Consider the following 24,419-nt stretch of genomic DNA (forward strand, 5'->3'; position numbering starts at 1 on the left):
ACAACTTAACTTTCCTTAAATCAAAACAACATGAGCTGCTAGATCGTCAGATTGATATTTTTGACCTTAGAGGCCGATTTTACAACAATCTATTATTTCATTCATTCATTCTCCCAAGTATTTATTTACAATCTACCCTTAAGCACTGAAGTACTACACTAAACAACATAGATGTAGATTTTAAGTGCAAGTGCAAATGTGTGAGTGCAGGATAAATAGCAAAAAGTAAACACATAATTGAGATAATTTTAGATATTGGTAAATGCTATGAAAATATAAAACAGGTGAAAATAATAGAGGCAAAATGGGGGAAGCTGAAAGTTGATATTGTGTTATCTACATAACATCTGAGATAAATGTTGAACAAATACCACTTTCCTGAGAATTTGTTATGTTCAATACACTGTGTTGAGTGAGATGAGAAATAATGAGAAAAATTTACTGCTTTTTGGGACCCACAAGCTAGTGGATTTATAGAGCACCTATTTTTCAATGCAGTGGTTCGCAAAATGTGGTCCCCAGACCAGCAGCTTTGGAATTACCTGGAAATTGTGAGACATGCAATTCCCAGGGCTTCATCCTAGACCTACTCATCAGAAATTTGGGGGGTGGCCCAGACATCTGTATTTTAATAGCCCTCAAGGTGGTTCTGAGGCATGGTAAAGTTTGAGAACCACTGCATTACTTCCTACTCTGTTGAACCTGCTAATGAGAACCATTGTTCTCAGCTAACTGGAAATTACTTCTAATTTAAATATGTTCCCTTTTCTCCCTCCTTGTGTAGGACTTCTCAGAAAGTCATGGATGCTACGCATTGGCTCAAATAGTCTAAAAAAGCATAGTCTTTTCTCTGACTCTATAGGGAAGAGCACAGATTTCCTTTCACAAATAACTGCAAAGCCACTGATTACCATGCTGCAAGAGAGGCCGTGCAGAAGAGGTGAACAATTCCATTTAGTCTCAGGATACTGGCTGCTCAAAGAAAGAAGGAAGAATCTTTTTTTTTTTTTTTTTTTTTTAAGCCCCTAATCAAGAGGAAATCTAGGTTCTTTCTCTTCCCAAGAAAAGCATGGCTCTTTATATGATGTATATAAATTGATCTCAAGACAAATAGCTCATTCCTAGAGTTTGTTAGCTCTTAGTGAATAGCTAGAGAAAGGAAAACAGTAAGAGAGAATATAATTTTTATGAGCACAAGTGACTATACCAGAAAAATCACTAAAACATTGACATAGAAAACTCTAATATTCAATATGTATTATATTAAATGTATATTGCATTTCATCTAAAGAGATGTCTGCATGTGTTATACTGTTATGATAGGAACAGGTGTGAAGCTGCTAGTTTCTCTCAGTTATAGAAATTCTCTTTACAATACTTACAGGTCAGTAGTGCTTCCATCAATTTTCTATATCATGAATGAAGTTAGGGTGGTATGTCATTCTCCCCAGCAATATGTCTTACTATTTTTTATTAATTATTAGTAAATTTATTGGGATGACATTGGTTAGTAAAATTATATAGTTTTACAGTATACAAGTCTGTAATACATCATTTATATATTGTGTTCAACACCCAGAGTCAGTTCTCTTTCCATCACTGGATATTTGATCCCCTTTTCCCTTTTCTACCACTGCCCTTCCCGCTTTACCCTCTGCTAACCACTAATTCGTTCTCTGTGTCTATGAGTTTTAGTTTGTTTGTTTGTCTTGTTCATTTGTTGCTCTCAGTTTGATATCCCACATATGAGTGAAAGCATATGGTTCTTGATTTTTTTCTGTCTGACTTATTTTCCTTAGCATAATAATCTCAAGATCCATCAAAGTTGTCACAAATGGCACTATTTCATCTTTTCTTATGGCAGAGTAGTATCCCATTGTGTATATGTACCACATCTTCTTTACCTATCAAAGGACACTTCATCTATCGAAGGGCACTTTGATAGTTTCTATGTCTTGGCCACCATGAATAATGCTGTAATGAACATAGGGGCACATATATATATATCTTTACAGAAAAATACTGTCAGATTTTTTTGGCTAGAGACCCAGAAGAGGAATTGCTGGGTCGTATGGTAATTCTGCTCTGAATTTTTAAAGGAACTTCCATACTGTTTTCCACAGAGGCTGTACTACTTTAAGGAAAGAGAGAGAGGAAGAGGGAGGACAGAAAGAGAGAATATCAGGTCAGTCTGTCAGGTACAGGGTCTAATAAAACTTATCTCAAAGCAAAATAGAATTAAAATTAAATATACTTCTCAGTGAAGAAAATAAGGACTGATGTTAGGACTTTCTTGTTCTAGGTTTTCAGAGCCTTAAGGCATTTAAACTAAAAGTACAAATAATACAACTCTAGGAAATTCTATTCACCAGGTATAACCACTGCTGCTAAACTGGCAAACCAAAACAATCATTTGTCCTCCAAAATAGTGCTTTAAAATTTATTTACAAATTAAACTCAGCACCATGCTACTTTCTTATTCTATTATTTTCAACATCCATATAATTCTGAGATGTTGTCTTCGTCCCAGTTTTTAATATTATACCCGCTGTGCTTCCAAGTGGTCTGGAAGAAGACACTTAGCCAGAATTATCATCGTCTGTCCAACAGATAGGGCTGTCACGGACTTGTTATTACTCTTTTTGAGCTCTGTTCTTTCATGTCTCAAACGTGTTTGTGATGAAGCCAAACTAATTACACAATTTCAATCCCAAATTGTTCCAAATCTCTGGTAAATTAGAGTGTAGAGAGTCTACAAATTTTATTCATTCACTCATGCACATAGAATGTACTGCTAATACTACCTGAAATTCAATTTAACAAAATCCATAGTTCTTCAGTCGAAAAAAATATGCAGATAATGAAAGCACTTTGACCTACAAAATACATGTAGTATATAAGATATATCAATCCTTTTAGAGAACATAATTGTAAAGGAATGCATTCATATACATATCAATTTGGGGCAAATTAATAATTATTGTAATTTCAAATTTTCTAACATCTTATTGAAATATCCTAATTCTTTGATAAAGATATCTAAAACTGGAACATAGTAGAAAAAACCCAAAATTATAAAACATGGAATTTCAGTAGTAAATACAAAATGTATCTATTTAAAAAATTGTCAGTGGCATATGTAAGCATTAGAAAAAGAAGAAATTATAAAGCTTGGTTGAGGAGATAATTTATATACCATGTTTCCCAGAAAATGAGACCAACCTCAAAAATAAGCCTGTCAGTCAGATGGACGCATTTAGTACGTTATGATGATGTTCCAGAAGAAGATGACATGACTATATTTGAATAAATGTAGATTGTTGTACATGAAAATATAAGACAACACCTGAAAATATGCCCTACTGCGTCTTTGGAGCAAAAACACGGTAAGTACCTTGTGAAGAAGATGAATAGAAAATTGTTATATTACAACAAAGAAAGAGTAATAAAGAAAGGTAACTATAAAATTGGAAACATTGTGAACTAATAATTTCTTTTTTTTTTTAATCTCTTTTGCAGCACTCACTAAAGTACAGGTCCACCCACACCCCCGCCCCTTTCCACCCCCACCAGCAATCCTCTGAAACTTGTCCAAAGCAGAAATGGCTTAAAGCAAAGAGTATTCCCTGCTTTCTGGAAGTTCTAGTTAAATTAAACAGCTTCATTTTTAGGAAAAACCTACATCAGTACCTAGTTTTGTTAACGGAAAAGACGTCAGAAGAGGATTTTTGCTTTTAGGAAAATAGCTGTAACTACTAATGTAAGTCTTTTGCAAAAGCAAAGTGGAGTAAGGTCAAGTTTCAGAAAGTGAGGTTACCTGTGCCCTTAGGTAATGTCATTTTGGCTCCCAGCAACATGCCTACTACAATTTTATGTGTACCCCTAACACTGCTACTACCGTCTTTCCCCGAAAATAATACCAGGTCTCATATTAATTTTTGCTCCAAAAGAAACACCAGGGCTTATGTTCTGGGGATGTCATCCTGAAATATCATGGTAGGGCTTATTTTCCGGTTAGGTCTTATTTTCGGGGAAACACAGTAAAAGAGAGAGAAGAACAAGGGGAGAATTGATTCCACATCATGCTGCAGGAAAAACTCAAGGTGGACCAGGACTGTCTTGAGAAAAAGAAAGAACTTTCTCACAGGTTTCAAAAGTATTGCTGAAAGAGAAAAAGAGCCATACCAAACTTTCAGATGTTGACCCTCAATGAAAGAAAATAATAATTATAATTAAATGAAATAAGTTGTCTGTGAGAAGCCATAAATCCAAAAGGATACCCAAAATGGGGAAATAAAGGCCATATGTTTAAGCAATTATTTATAATACAAAAGAATGACAACTCTAAAATATAATTATATTAATTTTAATAAGTTTGGGAGTATTCTGTTTCTACTACTAAGTATATTTTCACCCATAAAATATAAACATTTCTCTATGAATTGAATAAAGTAATGGTACAGGGAACTGTAAGCTGTATACTCCTGGGAAAGAACAGAGAGGACTGGTCAATGAGTAATTGCCTACAATCACCTGTGAGGACTCTGCATTAGAGGTTACACAATGACCAATAAAAAGAGAAACTAGTAATGTGTTCCAAAATGGTGGGTTAGATAAGTGTTCTCAAGAGGACAGGTGATTTTGCATTCAACCCTTATCTATTGGATATAAAGCCCCTAAATTGTTGATATGGAGATGTTAACTAGCCACGCATAAGTTTTCAATTATACTAACAGTCTCAGTCAATAGAAAGGAGAAGACAGTGGGTGGATATGTAATATTGGCTAAGTAGAATTTCTCAACACAGTTGTGGGAAAGGGAACAGGATCTGCCAGACTCAAGCTCTGGAAATGGTTGGGCTCATAGAGTCCTTCAGATGTAGCAATGAAGTTGAGTTATGAAAAATTGCCCTGCCTGAAGTACAGGATGTGGAAAATATAATTAACACCATATGCCAACAAAGAGTCAATCTACCATCCAGAACCTGCAACCTCAGCTCCAATGAAACAAAACTCTTTTCTTTCTTTCTGGCTTGGGAGATGGGATGGCTAAGAAAAATACAGAAATGTATCTAATGAAATTATTGCAACCCAAGCAGGCATAAAAGTATTATAAGAATGAACATGTCCACTGAAAATGAGAATAAAAACTTAAAAAATAATTAGAAAACAGATCTATCTGCATTGTATCAATAATTTTTTAACTAGATTAAGTTAATACATCTTTTTCTTTTTAAATTTTAAAGTGCATTTTGTCTGTTTTTTTAAGTGACTGAAGCGATTAAATTTGCTTTAGTATACTTGTGATTTTAATTATGTTTGGGAAATTTAATTAAATAAATGTAATCAATATTTAAATAACTGGAAGATTTTGCTGTTTTTAATTTATGATGTATCAGTTTTCTAAGTATTTAAGCATTCAGAATAATGCCATTTAGTATACAATGTTAAAACACTGAGTATTAAGAAAATTACAAATAGTTTTAAACATATGTTTCCATGTATAAAAGCCTATTGGACATTAAAGTTAATAAAAAGAACACCTACTGAGTATTTATATGTGCTAGGTACTATTTCCAGTGAATTATCTTGCTTTTGTCACTTTGTCCTTATCACATCACTGCGCTTTATAGGGTTGTATTTTATAGATGACAAAACTCCAACACAAAGATATTAAGTAACTTGCTCTGGGTTACACATCATGCAATCCCAGGCAGGATGATTTCACTTCTTCCCAATCTTAACCATGATAATGGAGTGCCACCCCTAGTCACACCTGCACATAATGAAGACCACTGAGTCACCATTACATCTGAATTGAGTGTGAATTCTTCTTTGCAGAACTGAATTTATACACTCTCCACCTTGGTCAAGCTGCATCACGGTAAGACACATACACAAAGGACAAATGGGCTTTCTGGTAAGATCCTCTCTCTTAGTGTCTCATACCTCTACTCTGCTGACAGCAATTGAAGCATTTCAAATTCAAATCTTTGGAAGAAGTTCTCTGAAGAAAATGCATTTTCCCAATCCCATAATTCATGCGTTGAATGACAGTAACAATGTATGAAAGAAACAACATTTTGAGTTCAAAATCATTTCAACACATTAAAAAAATGTTTTTACCTTTTACCATTTGAAATTCCAAGAAATACAGATGCCTCTGTGGTCCGAGTCATTTAGTAGTCTTTCCAGAGTTCCATTCTCTCCATTTAATTGCATTTTTTACCATTGCAAACAAGGTGAAAAGAGATAGGCAAAGAGTCAAGACTACAATCCTGGAAAGGAACACTTTCACTCTGCCTTTCAGCATCAGCCAAGAACACAATTTTCCATGTTATTTTTCCAGTCCTATTGGTGTTTAGTGATCAGCTGCAGCAAAACTCACTCATGGCTGCAGATAGTGATGTAAAGCTAGAAAACATGTTTTAGTATTAGTTTCCTAAATAGTGGGACTGCTGTATGATACAGCCATTCTGTTATCCTTCTAAGTAGAAATACCCTATTAAAGGTCAATGCTGAAACAAAATAACTTTAAAATCTAAGCCAGTCTCCTGGACTAATGATTTCATAAACCTGTCGCTGACAGGTATTTCCAAACTCCACAGAATTAACCTGAAAGGTGTTCTAAGATGGATGAGAAGAGCAACGTGTCTATTTCTAGTCTTACATATTCTCAAATTGCCCTCCAGTCCAAGAGAAAATGACATCATCCTTCTTTCCAATGCTGCTTTCAACTTCTATTTATGTCCCTTGATCTCATCCAGTATCTCTTTTGACCTTGTTTCCTCAATTTCTCCCTCTCTGCATTTTATTAACTTAGGTGAGTGCAGTAATCCACTCTTGGCAAGAGGTTTTCACGCACATTGAGCCCTCATAATAATTCCAAAGATAGAAATAATACTAGTCTCCTCTATTCTAGATTAGGCTTGATTGTATATTCCCAATCACATAACCTCTGCAGAGACTGGAAATCAACAGAATGGAACTCTAGGTCTCTTTTTCCTCCCATTACCATTTCTAAACCCTCTTCAAGGCCCTTGTCTGGCTTAATCACCATTGTCCCTTTTTTCATTGTTATCATCTACCAACCTTCTGCTCACACACCAGAACTTAGGGTCTGTGTATGGCCTGGAGTCACCCACTTCTCATCTGGTCTCATAGTGTCCTGGGTGATAGCAAAGCCCATGATCAGGGCTTACTCAGCAGCTGACCTTCCAATGACCTTCCTCTCATCTACTTCCCTAGTCACATCCTGGATCTTATCACAATTCAAATCTACTCCACTTGCGAAACCTTATACTCATATACACCTGTCTCTATCAACGGCCTCTCTTCTAAGACACGCTACCAACAACTGTATCAGAGCCTGAGGTCTCTCAACTACATTATTTATTACAAATCTATCAGCGTTTTTTCTGGATTCATTCCCTTTCCTATATAACTTGACCCAAGACCCAGATAATTAAGCTCCACAACCCACTTCTCTTTTGCACCATTTTCCATCCATCACACCACACTTGTAAAATCACCGCCTCAGAGCCAGCTGCATCCTAGTCATTAATTTTTTCTGCTGCAGAAAAACACCTAATAGGGAAGGTTAATGTCATAAACAATTCATGGTTTCTACCTCAGCTGGATCTTGAAAGCCTCCCAGGCTACCTTCTAGGCATCATTAGGCAGCATCCAGTTCATTCTCCTCAGTTGCCACCCCCAACCTTTGCATTTCTCACAACAATTACTCGGCCACACCCTTGCTCAACCTCAGCAAATCAGTTTGCCTTATATTTATTTATTATTATTATTATTATTATTATTATTATTATTATTTTTTAGCTTGCCTTATATTTAACCAAGAATATTTAGGCTCAAACAAAAAGCATTCTCTTCTCTACAAAAATGATGTATCTTCACACTTCTTACTTTGCTTACGCATTTGTCTTGGAAAAACCTACACTACTCCTATGCATCTCTCCTTTACTCTCACACTAGTATCACATATCATTTCTGATACCAGATGTGTGGGAATTTTTTCAAACAACAAGCAACTCTAGAGTACCAGCAAGGTGTCCTACAATTTAACTCAATTCTGACACTATGTACCTGGAGACAGAGTCAGATCCCACAGGGTGAGGGCTCAGTCCTACAAGACTGCACCGACTTCAGATGCCAATAGTTAGTCCAGGTTGTCGTCTGTGCTTCTGAATGACTTGCTGTAGGTTGGAGGTTTCAACGGACTCCTGAAGCTTAATTTACTAAAGCAACTCATAGAACTCAGAGAAGCATTTTATCTTCTAGATCACCGGTTTAATTATCAAAGGATATAACTCAGGAACAGCAAGATGGAATTGATGCATACTGCAAGTTATGAGGGCAAGGCTCACAGCTTCTATGCCTTTTCTGAGAGTGCCATTCTCCCAGAACCTACACCTGTTCACCAACCCAAAAGCTCTTTGAATACCATCCTTTTGGGTTTTCATGGAGGCTTCATTACATAGATATGATTGATTCAATTTTTGGCCATTGGCAATTGATTCAACCTCCAGTTCCGCCCCCCCCCCCACCTCCCTGGAAATCAGGCAGGATAAGACTGTAAGTTTCAACCTTATAATCACATGGTTGATTCTCCTAGCAATGACTTCCCATCCTTAAGTGGGGTCCAAAAGTCACCTCATTAACACAAGAAAAGACACCTTTGTCCCTCTCACCACATAGAAATTCCAAGGGTTTTAAGAGCTCTGTTCCAAAAATGGAGAGGAGGACCAAATATATATTTCCTATTATAAATCACAATATCACACTGAGACAAAGGGTTGTGTGCAGGTAGTTTATTGGTATGTGATCTCAGAGAGAGAGTATGAGGAACAGGGGAATCAAACAGGAAATACGGGAAAACAAATGCAAAGATAAGCTACTGAGTTGGCCCCCCTACAAGCATTGTTTATATGCTATCTTCTTAGAAGGCTTAAAAAATACAAAAATTGTCCATCCAGGGAACAAAAAACAAAATTATTTATCCATCAACTCCCACTCACTTGATAGCGTGGTCCCAAGGGCATTAGCTCCCTAATATACATCACTGAATTTTCTCCAGAGTGTCAGACTGAATGGTTAGTGGTCTGCTTAGCATCTCCTCATAGAATTTCCGTATGTATGTAAAACTCAACATGCCCAAAAACAGTTTGTCATGTACTCTCCACTAACACACACACACACACACACACACACCCTGTTCCTTCTGTAGTCTACCTAACTGCCCAACCTATAAAACCTGAAATCATCTCTAATTCCTTCTTCCCTGTTAATATGTTAATCCAGTATTTCACAATTTCCCACTGAGCCTTACATCCTGAATAGCTTTTACATTAATTTCTTCCTTCCTATTCCTATCGCCACTATCTTATTTTGGGTTCTGATCACTTTTCTCTCTGATTATTCTAAATTCCTAAATAACCAGTTTTCCTGGCTTCTGTCTAATCACCTTTCAATTACCTCCAGCATGAGGTTTTCCAGAGTCCAAATCTGAGACCTTGAGACAAGGACTCATGCAGATAGTTTATTTGGGAAGTTACCCCAGTAAGCACAAATAAGGGAGTAGAACGTGGGAAGGGGAGGAGTCATTAAAGGATGCACACCTATTTTTTCTCTTTCTAATTACCCCTAGTTTATTTTAAATATCATGCTTCTATACCCTCACAACACCTTATTCAAATTTGCATTGTTACCCTTAACTCTGTAATCTTATTGTTGACTTACTCATCATCTTCTTTTTCTAAACTATTAATCCCCTGAAGACCGTATCTTGGTTCTTAGCACAGTGTCTGATGCACTATGGTTGCCTAATTAATATTTCACAAGTAAATAAATGAATGGACATTTTTATTTTCATTTTATGGATGAGGAAATTAAGACTCACAAGTAATCACAGTTGTTCAATATTTCAAAGCTTGTAAATTAGACAGCAAATTCTCACACATATGCCCATTAGTCCCTGTCTGGGGACATGGATCTTGCCCAGTATATTATTTCTGTTACAGTTACTACTACTGCTGCCGTTCCTTTTCACTTCCACACACTCATTTTCCCCTATACATAAACAAGCTATAATTGTAATTTGAGAGTTGAAACTTGTAAGAAGGAATCTAACTTGACCTTGAAGCTCTTCTAGGTGACTTTTAATCTTAATTTGTTTTTATTCCAAAACATCCCTAATCTTATGATTATAATCCCTTGAAAGTTTCCTTTTAATTCCCTATGCTTCGGCTTTCATCTTCAACACTTTGTTAATACCCTTGCTAAGTTGTCCAGTTGTTTTGCACAAGTGTGTTGTTGTTGTTGTTTGTTTGTTTGTTCCCTTTGCATTCCATTTAACTCTGATTATTATTGACTTTCCTTCCCAAAAGATTGTTTTTTGTTGCTGTTAAGTTTGGTACTCTGTCCACCTCTCCAACCACCCTCTTCCTCTCCTGTCATTTACCACTTCTTGTTTATCTAGAAAACTTTTTCAAAACTCAGTCATTAGGCTGCTTTCACCATATTTCATGGCCTAAACTAGATTAAACTAGTTTAAAATAATTGAAGAGATTGTTCAGTATCTCAAAGCTTATAAATTAGAGAGCCAATTCTCACACTATCAAAATTTCCCCATTTATATTTCCAAACCATACCTCTTTTCAAAAGTCGATTTTATATTTATAATTACACAAATACCTTTTTACTTGAATATCCTATTATCACCGTAAACCCAACTTAATTCTCATTTCTTTCAACTTCCATTTTACCAATAACTCTGATTCTTTCCTGTAGCAGTCAACAATCTTGCTTTCATTCTGCCTGTGACATACAGACCTTGCTTGTACCTTAACCTCTGAGTCTGATCTTATTGAATCCTACACCCTTGCAATGTAAACCTTCTTAGAAACTTGTGACAGTCAACTCTTCCTAAATTATTTGTCACTCCTCTGTTCATAACCTGTTCATATTGGTTTATAAGTTTACACAAGATAACATCCACATTTCTGGCCCTGATACTTAGAGTGGGCTTTTTACAGCCTATGTTCACAGTGGCAGTACTGTGCAGGGGTTAGGAATTGGGCTCTGAAGACAGACTACCTTATTTCAAATCTTAGCTAGTGGTGTAAATTTGAGAACATTGCTTCACTCCTATAAGCCTCAGTGTTTTCCTCTGTGAATGGGGTGGATAATGTACTCTATTTCCTAGATGGATGGCTAGATTCAGAGAGATAAAATATATACCTGGAACACAGTAATTGTTCAATAAATGGTAACAATTAATATTATTTTCTAAAATGCAGTTTCCACTCCAGCAGTCAGGTTGATTCATTGTTCTATAAATTTGCCTAGCACATTTAGGCCTCAGTTACTTTCCTCACATAATTATCTACAACACTTTAGAGGGATCATCTATCCCTTTAAATAATCAAATTCTGATCATTTTTCAAAACCATGATCTCATTCTGCCTCATCGAAGGCTTGTCTGTTTAAAAGCGAATGAATTCTTCCTATTCTGAAATCATTTAAGAGGTGAAGGTATTTTCTGTGTTGACTCATCCAATTCTCCACTCTGTTGCTAATGGTTACAGAATATTCAGTTTGTAGTTTGTCTCTCTGGCCAGAATTTATATATATATATATATATATATATATATATATATATATATATATATATATATATATATATATATCTTACATATTTATATATATTATATATATTTTATATATAAACCATATTTTATATATATTATATACATTTATATATTAAAAATATTTATATATATATTTTATATATATATGTAATATATAAATATTAGTTTTAAAGCTGTACAGGACTCACGAAGTCCCTAAATCTAGTAAATAACAACAATAAAAAGATTTATGTTGCATGGAACTTAACCCCTTACAATCAGCTTGTGTTATTTCCTTAGAGTTTCTAAAAAATGTTACAAAATAAGCTTGGTATCGTAATAGTCAATACTTATGTAGTCTGCTCTGCAGTAGACATTGTTCTAAGAGCCTTTTATATGAGAGTCACTATCTTTACATATGTTTTCACTTTGCCATGTCTCTCATTTTTTTCATATATATATATATATATATATATATATATATATACACACACACACACATATATATATTCACAGAGAGTGCCAAAAAAGTAAAAAATATACACATTTTAAGAAAAAAAAAACTACTAAAATTGTAATGTATACCGATAACAAAAGATGAATACAAGTCACATTTCACTTCTGCAATTACAAGAGGTGCTCAAAGTGGTTACCATCAGCATCCTGACACTTCTGATTACAGAGAACTACTGCTTTGAGCAACGTTGACCAAAGTGTCCACTTGTATACCTTTTTTTGGCATCCCTGGTGTATGTGTGTGTGTGTGTTGGAAGCTCTAAAAATTAGAAATGTAACATATATATACACACATATTAATTCTATGCATGTGTACACACACACATACATATGCATTCATTAAACAAAACACTCCCATGATTTTGAAATAAAGACAATGTGTTTAATTTCCCACTTCTCCCAGCCTGCCCCAAATGCTCCAGTCATTGTAATCTCCTTGGTATCACTACTATGACATACTTATGTATTTGCTTATATTGTATCTGCAATGTCCTTTCTTCTCTATTCAGTTGAATCCTTTCCTTTAAGTCCCATTTTCACATTTCAACTCCCATATCCTTTCTCCTCTGAAATGCCGCACTTACTATTATTACATGGTCACTGCAGGGGCCATGATATATACTTCTAAATTCTATGAGGCACTTAGCACTCTCTCTAGGACGTAGCATAAATACCTGTTGGTTGTTTGATAGATCAATAAGCACAATTGTCCTTGTATTTTCTCATATTTGCATTTTATAAAAATGCAGCTTAAGAACATGTAAATTATTACCATAAGGAGTAGTCAGAGAAGAATGACTATGTCCTAGATCCACGGTAAATAGGGTTATCTTACCCTTATTTTTCCTTCAAGAACACAAATTAACTTATAATTACTTGTTAAAAGATATTCTGCCAAAATATATACTGAATGGGTTAAATAGTTCACTAACGTTATATACACTTTTTCACTCTACATAGACACAAAACACTTAATAGGTTTTATAAATGTGGCTTTTACTTAAAAACAAAGTTTTCCTAAATTGCATCTCTACAGATTGTGTGTCTTTCTCCTAGATGAATCATCTTCTCATAATAAGTCATAATCTTCTCTCACAGAGCCCCTTACCATCAGAATTTATTTTATAAGAACAATTTTGAGACCAAAAAAAGCTCTTTTGTGCATTTCCCATCTACTGTCACTAGATTCAAAGTGGATATTGACATACGTGGGCTTGGCCTCCTCCTCAGAGATGGAACGTCAAGGGAAAACATAACAAAACAAACTTTTGTGTGCTACTGTCCTGCTTTTACCGGTTGGTGCAAATCCACAGGGCCTTAATGTAAACAAATTCTGAAGATGTCCCTTTATAGGAAAATATTCAACCACGTATTAGAATGGGACAACTTGAAGTTCTTTCCATGAAATATTAACAAGAGTCAAGTACTTCACTATGCAAAACAGTGTCCAGGGCATCTGCCTCTTTGTTGCACTAGTGACATGACTGTGTCACTTACGTATCCATTCGAATCTTGAGCTTCGTGGTATAAATCAGAGGTTGGCAAACTGAGGCCATGGATTAAATTTCTTCCTCCTCTGTCACTTTTTTTTTTTTTTTTGTAAATACAGTTTTATTTTATTAGAACACAGACACATCCATTCCTTGTCTAAGTCTACTTTCAGGATATAGCAGCAGAGCTGGTAAGCTGTATCAGGCACCATAAGGCCCACAATATCTAAAATTTTTAATAGCTGGTCCTTTATAGAAAAAGTTTGCTGAACTCTAGTCTAAAGTATAATCTGTAAAATTCTTAACTTGGGTTTTACCTCATGAGTACATGCTATCTCTATCCTGCTCAATGGATTTGAAGAATCAGAAAAAAAGGACAACGGGACTAAAATGTGTGTTTATTATGAGTTAACCAGTCAATCTTGTCTAGCACATGTTATGATTCATACTATTATTATTGATGAAATTTATTGAGCATTTATGATGTGCCAAGCACTTTATATGTAATATCTCATTTATTGTACATAAAGAAACTTGTGAGGTAAGTATTATTATAACCTCAATTTTTGAAATGATGAAACCAAAGAGCAGAGCATTTCAGTAACTTGCCCAAAGTTACACCCTTAAAAATAGGTAGAACAGGAATTGGAAACAGTTCTGTTCAACTCTATAGCTCATATTCCAAACCACTGTGTTCACTGCACAACCCCATAGACTAGGAAGGGAAATACAAGAATACAGAAGATGCAGCCTTTGCCTAACCCTGCAGCCAGCTTTTAAATGTGTTGCAGACAAAACATATACATCATAAACATCTATACAGTGTTTGTGGTAAATAGTATTCTCAGAACTTTACATTTATTGTTCCATTGAGTCTCCAAAACAACCTTTTGAACGAAGCTCTATTGGGTTAAGGGACTCGTTCAGGCCACACAGATAGTAACTGCAGGGTTTCTGCTCAATCAGCCTGCATAGTTTCACCCACCAGTCAACAAACAAGATCCACAAAACTGAAGCTTCCAAACAATTTTTAAGCTTCTTACTCTTAAATAAGATGTCTTCCTGGATTGGCTATCCAGGAAATATTGGACATTTAAGGAAATACTCTAACATGAAAATAAACATGAAGGAAGCAATCAAAGAGATTGAAAAAAAAACTTTCAAAATACCTATAAATACTATACTGGAAAAATAAGAATAGATGTTTTATCTATGACACACAAATAGAATGTTAGTTTTTTTAGGAGGGACATTCAATGCACAAGAAATAGGTTTCAGAAAATAAAAATATGAGAGCACAACAAAGTCAATAGAACTAGAGAAAATAAACAACAGTAACAAAAATTTTTTAAAAAACTATCATAATAGAAAATGGTAATAATACAAGAAGATTTAGAAAATCAGCAGGTATTAGAATTGCCAGAAATTATCAAATACATAACTTAAGACAATTTTTTAGAACTGAAAGACATGAGTCTCCAAAATGAACAGAGCCCTGGTGACCAGCAGATTGAATGAAAAAGACTCAGATCAATAAACATTGTCATTAAAATTAACAAAATCAAGCATAAAGAGAACTAAAACACTTCAGAGAGAGAAAACATGAGTTCACATTTAAAATACTTTATACTCAAACAACTTAAGACTTCTCAGCGACATCAGAAGCTTGAAGAAAATGGAGCAAGGTATTCTTTATTTTTCTAAATTCTGAAGATAGTGTAAACACTTTCCACTAGACTTTTCAGATTGTTAGATTCTCTTTGTGTATCTAACAATTTTGCCTTGGCTATTTTGATCCTATTTTCTTTGCTGTGTAAAGTTTTATCTGTCATTTCTATGTGGTTTATTGTATTTTTTCCAAAATATACTCTTTTTATCTCTTTTAGCCATCATATATTGACTCCTACTTTATGTTAATAAGGTCATCTCTATTTTGTATTTTTGTACATTTAACTTTTAGAGCTTTCGCCACCTCATGATTTTCAAAAGTCTGGCTATCTCATTTTAGAAATGTGTCTTATAAATACTGAAGATATTTAAATATATTTGACCATATATTTTTCTATCAATATCAAAAATTAGTGTTCATGACCTTTCACATACTCTCCCCAGCTCTTACCATAAAAATGATGAGAATTTTAAAATTCATAAAGAGTTTCCATCACTTTCTATTAAAAAAAATCATCCTTCGAGAAAAAGATACCATTACTATTTTAGACTAACGTTTCTGGAATTAATGAGGATACATCGTCTATTTGGGAATTGTGTTTGGAGTGTGTGGCAATTCTTGCATAGGAGCTATTGTAATAGTTTAAAGGAGAGATGATCTAAGGCACTTAGAGTGGGGATTTAAAAATAATTAATTAGATAAGAGGCCCAAAACGTAGAGGTGGGAGGCTCTCCAAGATGTTGGGCTATAAATTTAGGGTAACTGAAGGATGATAACAGTACAAATTATTACGGGAAGTGAAAGGGAAAAAAAGTTTGTGTACATGTTTATTTGAAGTGTCTTGAAACCAGAACTCTACCTTAGAGTTACAAATAAAGTCTAGTAATGACTTAGGTTTAAAGTAAAATTTTCCTCTCGTCCTTCCTTGACCTGGTACCTGGATCCCGTAATTAGACTTTTACTGACTGATTCTGTTACTAAGTACCCATCTGTGAACCAGTTCCTCTTAGATTTATTCTCCAGTTCCAAGGACTGAGATGCTTCCTCTAATCCCCATAGTCCACTGAAAAGTGTATGCTACTAATTAATCCCTTAACCCTAACTTCTCATGTCTATGAATCTCTTATCTGCTATCTGGTATCAGTTAAGATTCTTGGATACAGACAACAGATGCCAACTCTGGCTAACTTATTCAGTAAACTAATGTCACTGTTACGACAAAGCACCAATACAAAACCTGGAAAACCATGTTTAGACAAGTGTCAGATCCCAAAAGAGGACATGCAGTGAGAACCCAAGGCCAAGGTAAGTGTTAGTTATGACTCAGCTTCTGGTCTTGTCACCATGATGCTTCAGGACTTTGCAGCCACATAAGCAGAGGCTTGAAACCACCACCCCGGACATTTGATGCCACTACGGCTACTGTAAATAATATCTAAAGTGACATCTTTGCCTCCGGTTTCAAACTCGCTGTCAAGAGTATTCTCTGGCTGTACCTAGCATGACCTTGATGTTAGTCATGGAAAGACTCTCACCCTTCTTTGGCTTCCCTAGTGAAGGGAAGGCATTGTGCCCCACCAACTTATTCAACAAATATTTGTTGAGTATATGCTGTATGCCAGTTCTAGTTACTGGAGTACAGTAGTGAAACAAAAATCCTTGCTTGTAGGGTAAGAGTGCAAACAAGTTTATGGCATGATTTGGCCTGAAGCTTTTTTTCCCAATCTGTTATGAATTAGTTTTGCAAAGATCCAAACTCTAGACAAATGGTTGTCTGATTTTCTGGAAGTTATGTTTCCTTAATAATTTAGGTCAGCTTTCAGGTTGGAGGGGGATATTATCTAATAATAGATATGTCCTAAAAGTTTGGAAATTTTGAAAGGCCACTAAACCTCCATTTAGTTTCTCAGCCCTGTACTTTCAACAAGCTCAGCCCAACTCCCTACCCCATATCTCCCTCTAGTCTCATGCCTCTGTTTAACTTGTATGACACAATTAAAATCTGTAGCAGTCAGGATTATTCCTGTTAGATCTGTGACTATTTTTTGTTTTAATTTTATATGCGCAGGCAATTCCTCAAATATTATACAAAGAACTAATACTTATCTATGTAGGTTCAAATCTAGACCTTCCATCAAAGAAACTCCCACCTGCAGCCATCTCTCACTCAATCTCCCAGTGGGGAATAAAAAAGTCAGTTGGTATATTAATTCAGAACACCCATTATCTTTTACAAGGATATAAAGGATAAACACCTAAAATGTTTTATTCAGCGTTTCTAATCCCAGTCCCCTGCAGCCCACATTGGAGAAGCTGAAGAGTTTGATCCTGAAACCTGTAATTAGCAACAAAATATCCCACAGAAGCAATATAATGAATGAGGTCAAACAAATATGAAATCACAGCAATAATGATTCAGGTGCATAAGGATTAGGGAGCTTCTGGAGCCTGAGTTATACACCTAACCAGCATGTAGATCTTGTTTGTTTGGGGGAAAGGATTCCACTTTGAAACAACTGAATTTACAAACAATTTTTTAAAGGTGGTCTTTTACAATGCCACCATTCTTTGTTTCAAGACTGGTTTTACAAAAGTTCTCAATCTTGCTAAGCTCATGATCTTTCCCTTCGGATTTTCAGATTTGTGGGCTTCATGGAGGAGAGGTTGGAAAAAAAATCAAAACCAATATAAGGGTTTATTAATACATATTAGCATTCCTCTCTTCCTTACTGTAAAGAAGGGCTTTCTTACCAAACCCTTAAAAAGGAGAAAATAAGTGATTCCAAGGTGTAGATGTCAAAGTGACAGCAGAGGCTCAAACTGTGATTCAACCAGGTTGCTGAAGAAAATATCAGTCTCCTAGGAAACCTGCATGAACCAGAATTGTAGCACTCTTTCACTGCGGACGATATTTCAATACAACTCACAAATTTTCACCCTGTGGTAAAACATTACTTTGAAAACACAAGCTACTAAAACAACATATAAAATGCAAGGCTAATTCAGTGATTTGTTCAACAAATAATTATAGAGAGCCAACTATAGGCTAGGAACTGTTCCGCAAGCCGAGTGTACAGCCCTGAAAAACCTGACCAAGCCTTTGCTTCTCTGCAGCTGACAATCTTATGAGAAAGCAATTATTAAAGGAAAATTAATTATATAGACTATAATGACATATATTTATGTCTGTGGAAGAAAAAAGAAAGCAGACTTCAAGGATCAGGAGCCGTGAGTTGGGGGTAGCACATTACACAGGGGGACACTGAAGGTGACTCAGAGGAGAGGAAACTGGGGCACAGACTCACTCATCCAGTGAAGGAGGAATCAGGGCGCAAGCCAAGTAACATTTAAGGGGACAAGGGATAGGACATGTGGAAGTTCTATGGCAGCCACAAGTTTGGTGGGAGTGATACTGGTACCAGTTGAGAGCCAGCTGGCGTAGCTCTAACAGGGTTAGAAGGAAGGAGGGAAGAAGCTTCAGCTGGAGAAGTAACAGGGCCAGACTACTCAGGGCTATGTGGGCCCCAGTAGGGATTTGCAATTTATTCTACGTGAGATGGGAAATGAGTGAGGGGAGTTTCAACGGCTGAGTAAACAATCTGACTGTATTTTACACGGGACCACTCTACTGCCTCTGAGCATGGACGTGAAAGATCCTTTAAGATATAAGATTATAACAAATATTGTATGATATCATTTATATGCAGAGTCTAAAAAAGCCAAACTCATAGGAACAGAGAGTAGAATGTGGTTTCCGGGAGCTGGGGCTGGGTGTCACTGGGAAAATAAGGGTCGAAAGGTACACCCTTGGAGTTTGAAGTTGAAGACGAGTACATTCTGGGAGCTGGTGCACAGCATGGTGATTATATGCCACAATACTGTATTATGTGCTTCTAAGTTGCTAAGAGACGAGACCTTAAAAGTTCCCACCACAAAATAGAAGAGAGAATTATATTATGTGATGGAAGTGTTAGCTGATGCTATGGTGGTAATCATATTGCCACATGTAAGTGTATCAAATCAATAATACATTGCACGCCTTAAACTTACACAATGTTATACGTCAATTATTTTTCAATAAAAATAATGTGAGAATATGTCCCTAGAACAGTGTTATTTTTTGTTAATGAGTGAGTTATTTCTGATTATTTAATTTTGTTGAGCTTTCCTTTCAAATTTTTTTGGCACGAGGGATCCTAAAGCTTATATAATAATAAAGAGATTTCTTTTTAAACTGACAATGATGTAATTGTTTTCTACACTAGTCTTTATCAGATGTTAAGTAAGCATAGCAGGAAAAAAATAAACAAAAAATTCTGTTCTGTGAAAACTTTATCTCTAAATATTATGTACCTCATAAATCTTGGTGGCAACAAAGAGCATTTTCTTTGCATTTAACTAAAAAGACGGCATCAGAAATATTGGTGATCTGTGGTCTGAAAGGGAAAGACTAAAGGATCAATAGGTAAAAAAGATCTATTTTTTAAAGCCATCAGCCATCCTCTGATTATTATAATTGGGAACATGAGTTTGTATGACTAGATTGCTGCAATAAGACAGCCTTTTTGAGAAAGGAACCAACTCAAAAGAAATGGATCTGAAAAGCTGAAAGTGAGAAATACTTTGGTGTTATTACTTGAAACTTTGCCTTAAGCTACACTTAAAACCAATCTTTCTCTCAATTTTTCCCTTTATGTGAACCATAAAACTAACTTTCTTTAAGCTAGTTCAGGCTGGGTTTTCTGCCATTTGAAACTAAAAATGTGGCAATGGATACATATATTGAGTTCAAATAGTCTTGAAATGTATATGAATATTACATTCAATAATATATAATAGTAGATACTAGAATTTTGTTCTCCTAAATAGTAGGCAACACATCTTCTCACTTCGTGAAAGGAGATTTGTATATTAACATATATAAAATAAAATTAGCAAGCTCTATCCAAACACACAGAGAAACAGGAGCTTAGAGACCTGTACTTAGGGTGGAGTGCTGGGACCTGAGCTGGGCACAGAAGTGGAATGGGATGAATGGGGTGTAGGGCACAGAATCCAGGGGAAACCTGAATGTGAGAGGCAAGTTCAACAGAAGCATCAAGGCAGTAAGTCAGAATACAAGTGCGAGGCAAAAGACCACAAGGACCCCCAAACCAGTAAAGAAAACTTAAAACTGGTATTAAAAAGGCTAGACTTGCAAGAGGTGCCAGATGATTTGGGATTAGCTGGAGTGCTTTTTGTAGTTCCCCTTCGGAGTCAGCCCAAGTGGAGAGGGAATTACTGAAGGCACAGAATAGACACGAATACACTTGACAAAGTAAAATATTCAGTTATGTATCCAGGCCAAGTAAAATATTCAGAATTCAGTAGACCTTCAAATCCCCAAGGCAACATTACTGTGAAAGGAGAAATATCTTCATGTAGAAAAACACTCCCTGTTGATGAAAGGCTAATTCTCTATGACCTGCAACTGAGTCACTGAAAGCAAAGTACGAGATACAAGCTGTATTTCTCTGCTTCTCTCCCACCTATCCACCCCCATCTAACACAGAATGTGTTTGGCACTGACTGTTTCACCATAAAAAATAAAGACATGACCTAAACTTACTGCAAATGTAGGTGAGATTAAGGAAAGAGGCGAATTCTTTAAAGGTACTGCAACATCGAGAGAACCTGGAGAGTCCGTTTGCCCCACAGCTACAGGTCAAAGCTAGACTCAGACAAAAACAAAATTTTGAGATAAAAAGTCCTTACCCAAGTAGGTATCAGAGCATCTCTGGGACCAGCAACATCAGCATTTCCTGGCAACTGTTTAGGCCGACCTACTGGATCAGAAATTCCTGGGAGTGGGTTCAGCAGGCTGTTATTTTAACAAGCCCCCTCGCCCCACCCAGATGATTCTCATTTGCACTCAAGTTTATGACCCGCTGTCTTAGCTCTGCCTTCTTTCAGCAGGAGCCCTGAAAACCTTCCCTCTGACTACTCAACCTTAACTATTTTCTGAGCACATACTGACCATAAAAGAGAAGATAAGGAGGGAAAAATCTTCTGGCTATTATGGCAAATGTCTTCAAGCACTTACAAAAACAAACAAACAAACAAACAAACAAAACAGCAAATATAAACAAAGAGAAAAAGAAAAAGAGATGGTCTTACTAAGGGAAAAAAAATAGATATCGTTTTTTCTTTATGAAAAACAAATGTTATTGACAGCCAATCACAAAACTTTTGGCAGTATGGTTGCTACATGGATGCCTACATTTTGTAAATATACAAATGTGCATTTGTTAACATTTTTTGTTTTTAATTTTTGGTGGAAATATTTGAAGCATGCACTGGTGATTTGTACTAGAAAGTGAATAATAACTACACTGAAATCCACAATACTAATTAAAGACTCCTTATATAGAGAGAGATATTAATGGTCATGAATTATAACCTCTTAGACAACACAGAAACCCCTTTTCCAGCATCCATAGTAAGTGATCCTCAAGCTTCTGTTTGAATATTTATAGGGACAAGAGACAGTTTGAGTAAGACTAATGATCGGAAAATCGGGGGTGGGGGGGGAGGAAAGTGTTTTTTTTGTTTGTTTTGCTTTGTTGTTGTTTTTTGTTTTTGTTTTTTTTATAGTGAGCTGATAAAGCTGCCTGGATATATCATTTTGTCAGTATTATGCACCCCTCAAAGCCTGGTCACAAGTGAAATTTCCTATAAGATGTGGTATTTAGAAAAGCCTACTGCTTGCATATCTTACATCGTTATGATTCACTTAACTTTCATGTAATATAGCCACAAATGGTCATAACTTTGGGGTGTATATGTGGCTGTTTGAGGGTTGCTGGTGTCTTGGAAGCTCTAATAAATCTACTGACACTACCATTCTCTTTCTTGGAACCATATTTTAATGCAGCAGTCATCTAGCATTATTAAATATGGAATATTTGTCATATATCAAAGTTCCAGACAAATTAAAAAAAAACTCAATTAGTAATAAAACTAAAGAAAGTATTGTGCAAACTTTTACATTCTGAAATGAGCAGGCCTCTTATAAAAACATTTGGCAAGCAGAGCTCATCTTGGGGGAAGAGAGAGACCAATGTACTTATGGCATTTTCAAAGAGAGAAGTCCAAGATCTCGAGTCATGCTCCACAAGATTCAACATCAGTGAGAGATGAGTGAATTCATTCATCTGTTATTCTTCCATCTATTAAGGACCAAGCACAGATCTAGGTACTAGGGACACAGAAATAAGCCATGTTCCTGCCCTCAGCCCTGAGCCAAGTCTGAGGGCAGAGAAGGACTCCAAGACTGTATTTGAATGGCAGCAAGTCTGAGGCTCTAAAAACTGAAGTGCACAGGAGGAGAGATGATACTGAGCATGGGAGTAGGAATAAAAGTCTTAATTTTGGTACTCATTGTGGAACATCGCTATAGTGCTGTTAGGGGCTTGGACCAGCAGGACTATTCCTGCTGCAAAGGAGAAGCATCATCCCACATGTCAGCCATCAGCTTCCATGCTGTTTGAGAGGAAGGGAACTGATGGCAACAATGGATCAATTATTTTACTGTCTTCTTAGTCTCTGAAAATAGTACTAACCTCTTTTTGAATGGAAAAAGCTCCTACATTGTTTGAACAATGGGAGTTGGTCGGCAGATGGAGAGAGAGAGAGAGAGAGAGAGAGAGAGAGAGAGAGAGAGAGAGAGAGAGAGAGAGAATGGATTTACTGCTATAAATAAGTGAAATATTGAATGATTAATTTTTTAAAAAGTAAGTGGTTATATGCTTATAATAGCAGGTGAATTGGTAAGCTTGATCATGGAGGTAATTACAACAACATCAATGTCTGTTGTGAACCTCACTATGCTACGAACTACGTATATACATTATATCTAAGCCTCCAAGCAATCTGCATGATAGATGATACTTTATTTAATAATTTTCACTACACCACACAGCTAATTCCTAGAAACTAAATAATATTATAAATCACTGTTTGTGTATCTTAACAGTTCAGGGCTTCCTCTTATTAAACCATGAGTTTATAATGTACATAGTGAAGTTATATTAAACAGAAGCTACTCCAAAAAAACTAAAGCCTTTTTCAACAACTCGAGCCTTCATTGTGAAAACAGTTAATATTATCCAGCATAATATTACCACATGGAGTTCACACACTCGAAGAGATTTGAAGTTGTTTATATTGATGGGCAAAAATTTAACCCTCCCCCCCCCAAATATCCTTGTTTTCTGTGTCTTAACTGGGAATCTGCAGGAAGCTGAATGGACCAGAGTGACCCACCATTTTCTTAATAGCCTCTTTTGGGTCCACACATTCTGCATTTCTTCTCATCTCCAATGTTTGCCCCTCTCTAGAAAAGGAATCTAGATTTCTCTAGCATTTTTGATTAATGGCTTCTGAACTTTAAGCGGACACACGTGAAATTAAAAATGAAGCTGGGAGAGCATGGAATATTGGAAAACCTTCATAATCTACATGACTTTCTTGCTATGCCGTAGCCCTGAAAAGCCAAAAAGCAATCAGGGGCCCCAAGTAATAACATTAGAAGTATCCCCTATGGCTTTTGGTCCTAGTAAGCCTACTATATTTTGGGATATGATTATTCATGGTAATGGTAAATAACATAGAACATTGTTTGATATACAAAGGGAATCATGTGTAAAATTATTTGTGAAATAGTATTTCCTTGAATTCATCTTGCAATGGAATAAAAGTGATTTTTATGGTATAGCTGGTCGTCATTAGGGCAGAAAGTTCCAAAACTCTAAAATTTAGAAGCACCTCTGCATTCACTTCCTCCTTTAGGATCTCAAATGATCATGACTATAGAGAGGATTCTGGTACAAGTTAAAAAAAAAAATTCTCCAACTTCTGTGCTAAACTATTTTTGAATATATATAACTTTTAATGTTTCTTTGATATCTGTTTTCTTCAGTATCATCAAACATTTCTGCATCTGTTTATGTTCTCGTCTTCTTATATAAGTGCCTTCCTATTTCAGCCCACCCCTCACTCCAATCAGATTAATCAACAACTTTATTTAATGCAGGCTTCTAATTCAAAACATTTTATGCAA

The sequence above is a fragment of the Rhinolophus sinicus genome, chromosome 2 (assembly GCF_057876585.1).
Source record: "Rhinolophus sinicus isolate RSI-liver-muscle chromosome 2, RSI-T2T, whole genome shotgun sequence".
Taxonomy (NCBI): Eukaryota; Metazoa; Chordata; class Mammalia; order Chiroptera; family Rhinolophidae; genus Rhinolophus; species Rhinolophus sinicus.